Source organism: Henckelia pumila, chromosome 1 (genome assembly GCF_033568475.1).
Source record: "Henckelia pumila isolate YLH828 chromosome 1, ASM3356847v2, whole genome shotgun sequence".
NCBI lineage: Eukaryota > Viridiplantae > Streptophyta > Magnoliopsida > Lamiales > Gesneriaceae > Henckelia > Henckelia pumila.
The window spans coordinates 82403832-82410444 of NC_133120.1; positions in this window are offsets into that span (position 1 = coordinate 82403832).

The following is a 6613-nucleotide window of genomic DNA, read 5'->3' on the forward strand; positions in this document are numbered from 1 at the left end:
TTTAATAAGCAGCCACCAATAGTACATACATTTTATGTAAAACACTATATTATAAATATTGTTGTGAAAAAGTAAAAATTTATGGTAAAAAGTAAAAACTCCAAAACTCAAAATATATCAAACTCTATACTTCACAATATTTTTCTCTCTTCACAATTATGTTTTTCTACACAAATGGAGAGACCTATTTATAGATCTCAATTGGAGATTAGTCAAAAATTAATACATCATTAATTACATCATCACACACTAATTTTCAATATTTTACAACTCAATTTTCAACTTTCAACCTTCAACATTCAATAATAAATAATAATATATATTTATATATATTTTCAACACTCCCCCTTGTGATGATGATCATGATAGAATGATTATCTACATTACGTGTTGTATACTGCCTCGTTAAAAACCTTACTAGGAAAAACCCATTGGGACAAAAACCATAGTAAGGAAAAAAGAGTGCAGCCACGTAAACTCCCCCTGATGTCAACATGAATGATTCTTCACATATTTCGTAGATTGCGCATCCCAATATTATAAATGTGTTTTCTGAATATCGTCGTGGGAAGTGCCTTTGTGAAGAGATCGGATGAGTTCTCACTTGATTGAATGTAACAGATATCAATATCTTTATTCTTCTCCAGCTCTTGAGTGTATGCAAAAAATTTAGGAGGAATATGTTTAGTTCTGTCACTTTTGATGTATCCTTCTTTCATTTGGGCAACACATGCGGCATTATCTTCATACAGTGTGATTGGATTCTTGTCCACTGATAATCCGCAAGAAGTTTGGATATGCCGAGTCATTGATTTAAGCCAGACACATTCACGGCTTGCTTCATGTAGTGCAATAATCTCGGCATGATTTGATGAAGTTGTAACAAGTGTTTGTTTCTGTGATCGCCAAGAGATTGCAGTGCCTCCACGAGTAAATACATATCCGGTTTGGGAACGTGCCTTATGTGGATCAGATAAGTATCCAGCATCAGCATAACCAATTATTCTCTGATTTGTATCTTTTGGATACAAAAGTCCCAAATCCGTCGTTCCTCGTAAATAACGGAATATATGTTTAATTCCGTTCCAGTGCCTCTTCGTTGGACATGAACTGAATCTTGCCAATAAATTTACTGCAAAAGATATGTCTGGTCTAGTGCAATTTGCAAGATACATAAGGGCACCAATGGCACTTAGATATGGTACTTCAGGACCAAGAACAACTTCATCATCTTCACATGGACGAAATGGATCCTTTTCTATATTCAATGATCTGACAACCATTGGAGTACTTAAAGGATTTGATTGATCCATATTGAAACGTTTAAGGACCTTCTCTGTATAATTAGACTGGTGAACAAAAATTCCACATTCTTTTTGTTCAATTTGTAAACCAAGACAATACTTGGTTTTTCCAAGGTCTTTCATTTCAAATTCTTCCTTCAAGTATAACATCACTTCTTGAATTTCTTTATTCGTTCCAATGATGTTTAAATCATCAACATATACAGCAATAATCACGCATCCCGATGTTGTTTTCTTGATGAAAACACAAGGGCATATTGGATCATTTACATATCCCTTTTTCATCAAGTGTTCACTTAGCCGATTATACCACATTCGGCCGGATTGCTTTAACCCATACAATGATCTTTGTAATTTCACAGAATAAAATTCTCTGGGTTCTGAACTTTGTGCTTCTAGCATCTTAAATCCTTCAGGGATTTTCATGTATATATCACTATCAAGTGATCCGTATAAATAAGCTGTAACAACATCCATTAGACGCATGTCCAAGTTTTCAGACACTGCTAAACTGATCAAATACCGAAACGTAATTGCATCCATAACAGGAGAATATGTTTCTTCATAATCAATTCCAGGTCTTTTAGAAAAACCTTGTGCAACAAGTCGAGCTTTATATCTCACTATTTCATTTTTCTCATTTCTCTTTCGAATAAAAACCTATTTGTACCCAACAGGTTTAACACCTTTAGGTGTAAGGACTATAGGTCCAAAAACACTACGTTTATTTAGCGAATTTAATTCAACCTGGATGGCATCTTTCCATTTTGACCAATCCTTTCGAGTTTTGCATTCACCAAAAGATTTTGGTTCATTATCTTCATTTACGATGTCACATGCCACATTGTACGAAAATATCTCATCAATATCTTGTACATTCTTTCGGTTCCATATTTTTCCAGTATTAATATAATTGATAGAGATTTCATGATTCTCGTCAGTTTGTGGTTCTGATAGAATATTTTCATCATCGTGTGTTTCTTCTGGAACACCATTTTCTATTTTCTGATCATCATTTTTCTCTATGTATTTTCTTTTCCAAGGATTTTTATCCTTTGAACCGACTGGCCTTCCACGCTTCAGGCGTTTTATGACATCATGAATGTCTTCATTTTGTTTCTTTGAAATTTCAACTCGAGCAGGGGCATTTACAGCACGTATATATGATTTTGTTACCCCTTTTGTGTCTGCAAATGCATCTGGCATTTGATTTGCTATTCTTTGCAAATGCACAATTTGCTGTACATCTTTATCACATTGTTTAGTTCTAGGATCCAAATGTAATAATGATGGTACATACCATGTGATTTCTTTTTCGATGTGTTTCTTTTCTCCCCCTAACATTGGGAAGTTATTTTCATCAAAATGACAATCAGCAAACCGTGCTGTAAACACATCGCCTGTCTGAGCCTCAAGATATCTAATGATTGATGGACTATCATAGCCGATATAAATACCATTCTTTCTTTGAGGTCCCATTTTTGTTCTTTGAGGTGGTGCAATAGGCACATACACCATACATCCAAAAATTCTCAAATGAGAAATATCTGGTTTTTTGCCAAATACAAGCTGCAATGGGGAGTGTTTATGATATGCACTTGGCCTGATGCGAATCAATGCAGCAGCATGAAAAATTGCATGTCCCCATATAGAAATAGGGAGTTTCGTTCTCATAATCATTGGTCTAGCAATCAATTGCAGACGTTTAATCAATGATTCAGCTAATCCATTTTGTGTATGAACATGAGCTACAGGATGTTCAACAGTAATTCCCATCGACATACAATAGTCGTTAAAAGTCTGGGAAGTAAATTCTCCAGCATTATCAAGTCTTATTTTCTTGATCGTATATTCGGGAAATTGATTCCGCAATTTTATTATTTGAGCCATCAATTTTGCAAATGCCACATTCCGAGTGGACAATAAACATATGTGACCATCTGCTAGAGGCATCGATCAATACCATAAAGTATCGAAATGGTCCACATGGTGGATGAATTGGCCCACAAATATCACCTTGAATACGTTCAAGAAATATGGGTGATTCCTTTTGGATTTTAGCTGGTGATGGTCTTATAATAAGTTTCCTCAGAGAACATGCTTTACACTGAAACTTATTATTCTGAAAGATCTTCTGGTCTTTCAGTGGATGACCACTTGTATTTTCTATAATCCTTCGCATCATTATTGAACCAGGATGTCCCAATCGATCATGCCAATTTGTTAGTATTGAAGAATTTCCAATAACCATATTTGATTCGATTGGACTTATATGTGTATAATGCTATCCAGTATGGAGCATTGATAATTTCTCAACTACATATTTCTTTCCTGATTTATATGTAGTAAGACACATATATTTCTCATTTCCTTCGGTTATTGTTTCCGTATCATAACCATGAGAATATATATCATTAAAACTCAACAAATTTCTTTGTGATCGTGGTGAATATAAAGCACTATTTATCAAAAATTTTGTACCATTAGGTAACAAAAATTGTGCTTTGCCACATCCTTCAATCAAGTCTACAGGACCTGATATTGTATTCACCATTGTTTTTGTTGGTTTTAATTCCAAAAAATATTTTTCATTTCTGAGAATAGTGTGCGTTGTACCACTATCTGGTATGCAAACTTCCAGTGCATTATTTCCATCTTTGATCATAGCATTTTCCATAATGATCTTCAAAAACAATATGCAATAAAATGAATTAAGAAAGATACATGCAAATTATAATATGTTACAATTTAATTGCAGAATAAAACAATACATGCAAAATATAATATGTTTTACAATATAAAAATTACATTGTTACATTCTTTTCCCACCAGTACATTTAATCAATATCTTCGAAATCATTCAAAAAGTAGGCAGCATCTAAATTCATTGAACCACTTGCATGGTCAATGTTTTCAGTAAAATTGGTCTCTTTTTCTTTCCCCTTTATTGAATCTTTATAGAGCTTACACAGATGCTCAGGGGCTCGACAAGTTCTTGATCAATGTCCTGGAGTGCCACATCTATAACAAACACTCTCAGTTCTTTTTGGATGATTTTCATTTTCACCCGTATTATCATGCTGCCTCTTTTGTGGGTGGTTCGTGACGTTCCTTTGAGATGAGTTATTGAAATAACTATCTCTTTTATTTTCAAATCCACGGCCTCGACCACGACCGCGATCATTTCTACGCCCACGTCCTCGTCCACGACCTCGACCAAAATCTTGTCTATATCTTTGATTTTGGTTTTCATTTTTACTTACGACATTTGCTTCAGGAAATGCCGTTGAACCAGTAGGTCTGGACTGATGATTTCTCATGAGCAATTCATTATTTTTTTCCGCCACGAGTAAACATGCGATGAGTTCTGAGTATCTTGAAAATCCACGCACTCTATATTGCTGTTGTAGAGTTATATTTGATGCGTGGAATGTGAAAAATGTCTTTTCAAGCATTTCCATCTCAGTAATATTATGCCCACAAAATTTCAGCTGTGAGACAATTCGATACATCCCAGAATTATAATCACTCACCTTTTTAAAATCTTGGAATCTTAAAGTATTCCATTCATCTCGTGCGGTCGGAAGTATAACTTCCCGTATATGCTCAAAACGTTCTTTTAACCCTTTCCACAAAATCATTGGGTCTTTTTCGGTCAAATATTCACATTTCAACCCCTCATCAAGATGTCTGCGTAAAAATATCATCGCTTTTGCTTTATCTTGTGAGGATGATATGTTATTTTCTTTGATAGTTTCGTTAAGACCCAATGACTCGAGATGCATTTCTACATCGAGGGTCCATGGCATATAATTCTTTCCGGTTATATCAAGTGCAATGAATTCGAGTTTCGCCAAGTTCGACATGGTGGTACTAGAAAATAACAATGCATTTTATTAGTTAATTTCCATAAATATGACAATACAAAATAATGGAAGAACGTAAATTACAAGTGCGTATGCAAATAGAGAAAAAATATGTGTTGGAAAATCGCTGGTGAGTAAAAGACTCGTGAGCATGATGATCATAGTCGTTATGAAAAATATCCTTATAAATGTCATCATCTCCATCTTCGAAAAAACCGAGGATAAAATATTTTGAGAGAAAGAATGAATTTGGTGTGATTGAAAATGAGTTTGAGTGAACATATTTATAGGACAAAAACTAGCCGTTTGTGATCGTTTGTGACCGTTGGGGGTAAGAAAAAAATCGAGTATGTGTTGAATAAAAATTCGTGATAATGATGCAATGCATATAATGATAATCATAATTAAATAATTATGTATATCATATCACATTATTATAAGGTCGGTGTCGTAGACAACCTTTTATATAATATTGTGAAATTATACTAATATGGTTAGTATATAAATACACAATAATATATATCATATCACGTTATTATAAGGTCAGTGTCATAGACAACCTTTTATATAATAACATGAAATTATATATTAATATAGTTAATATATATACATAATAAATATATATCACGTTATTGTTTAAAAACCTTAGAGGCTTTTATACTTGTCGTATCCCTTACCGAGAGTGTGGGATATCGTCTTAACATCCTCCCAGGATTTATAACAAGTTTTGAAAAAAAAACTATTTTTTTCATAACATGATATTATATATTAATATATACACAATAAAAATATATAAACAGTAAAATAAAAATTCTTACTTGTTGAATATTTTTGATTTCTTCTTGTATTTTGGAGCGTGGGAAAATATAGAGAACCTTCGAGCGATCGTGCTGATAACGTGTTGTGAAAAAGTAAAAATTTATGGTAAAAAGTAAAAACTCCAAAACTCAAAATATATCAAACTCTACACTTCACAATATTTTTCTCTCAATTCAATTGTGTTTTTCTACACAAATGGAGAGACCTATTTATAGATCTCAATTGGAGATTAGTCAAAAATTAATACATCATTAATTACATCATCACACACTAATTTTCAATATTTTACAACTCAATTTTCAACTTTCAACCTTCAAAATTCAACAATAAATAATAATATATATTTATATATATTTTCAACAAATATAATTTTTTCCAATTAATTATTACAATGTTAATTTGGACCGTTCTATGTCCCTACACTAGATATTTATTATTTTACACAACATGATATACAAGTTGCACACATAATCTGTAAAAATATGTAAAAAAAAAAAAAAGAGAAAAGAAAAAAAATAAAAGCATGGAAGATTAAGGGAATGTTTGGTAAAACTTCTGCAAAGCGTTGCTTAGCTTCTATTTATATAGAAGTATTTTTTAGTGTTTGCAAATGTTAAATTCTGT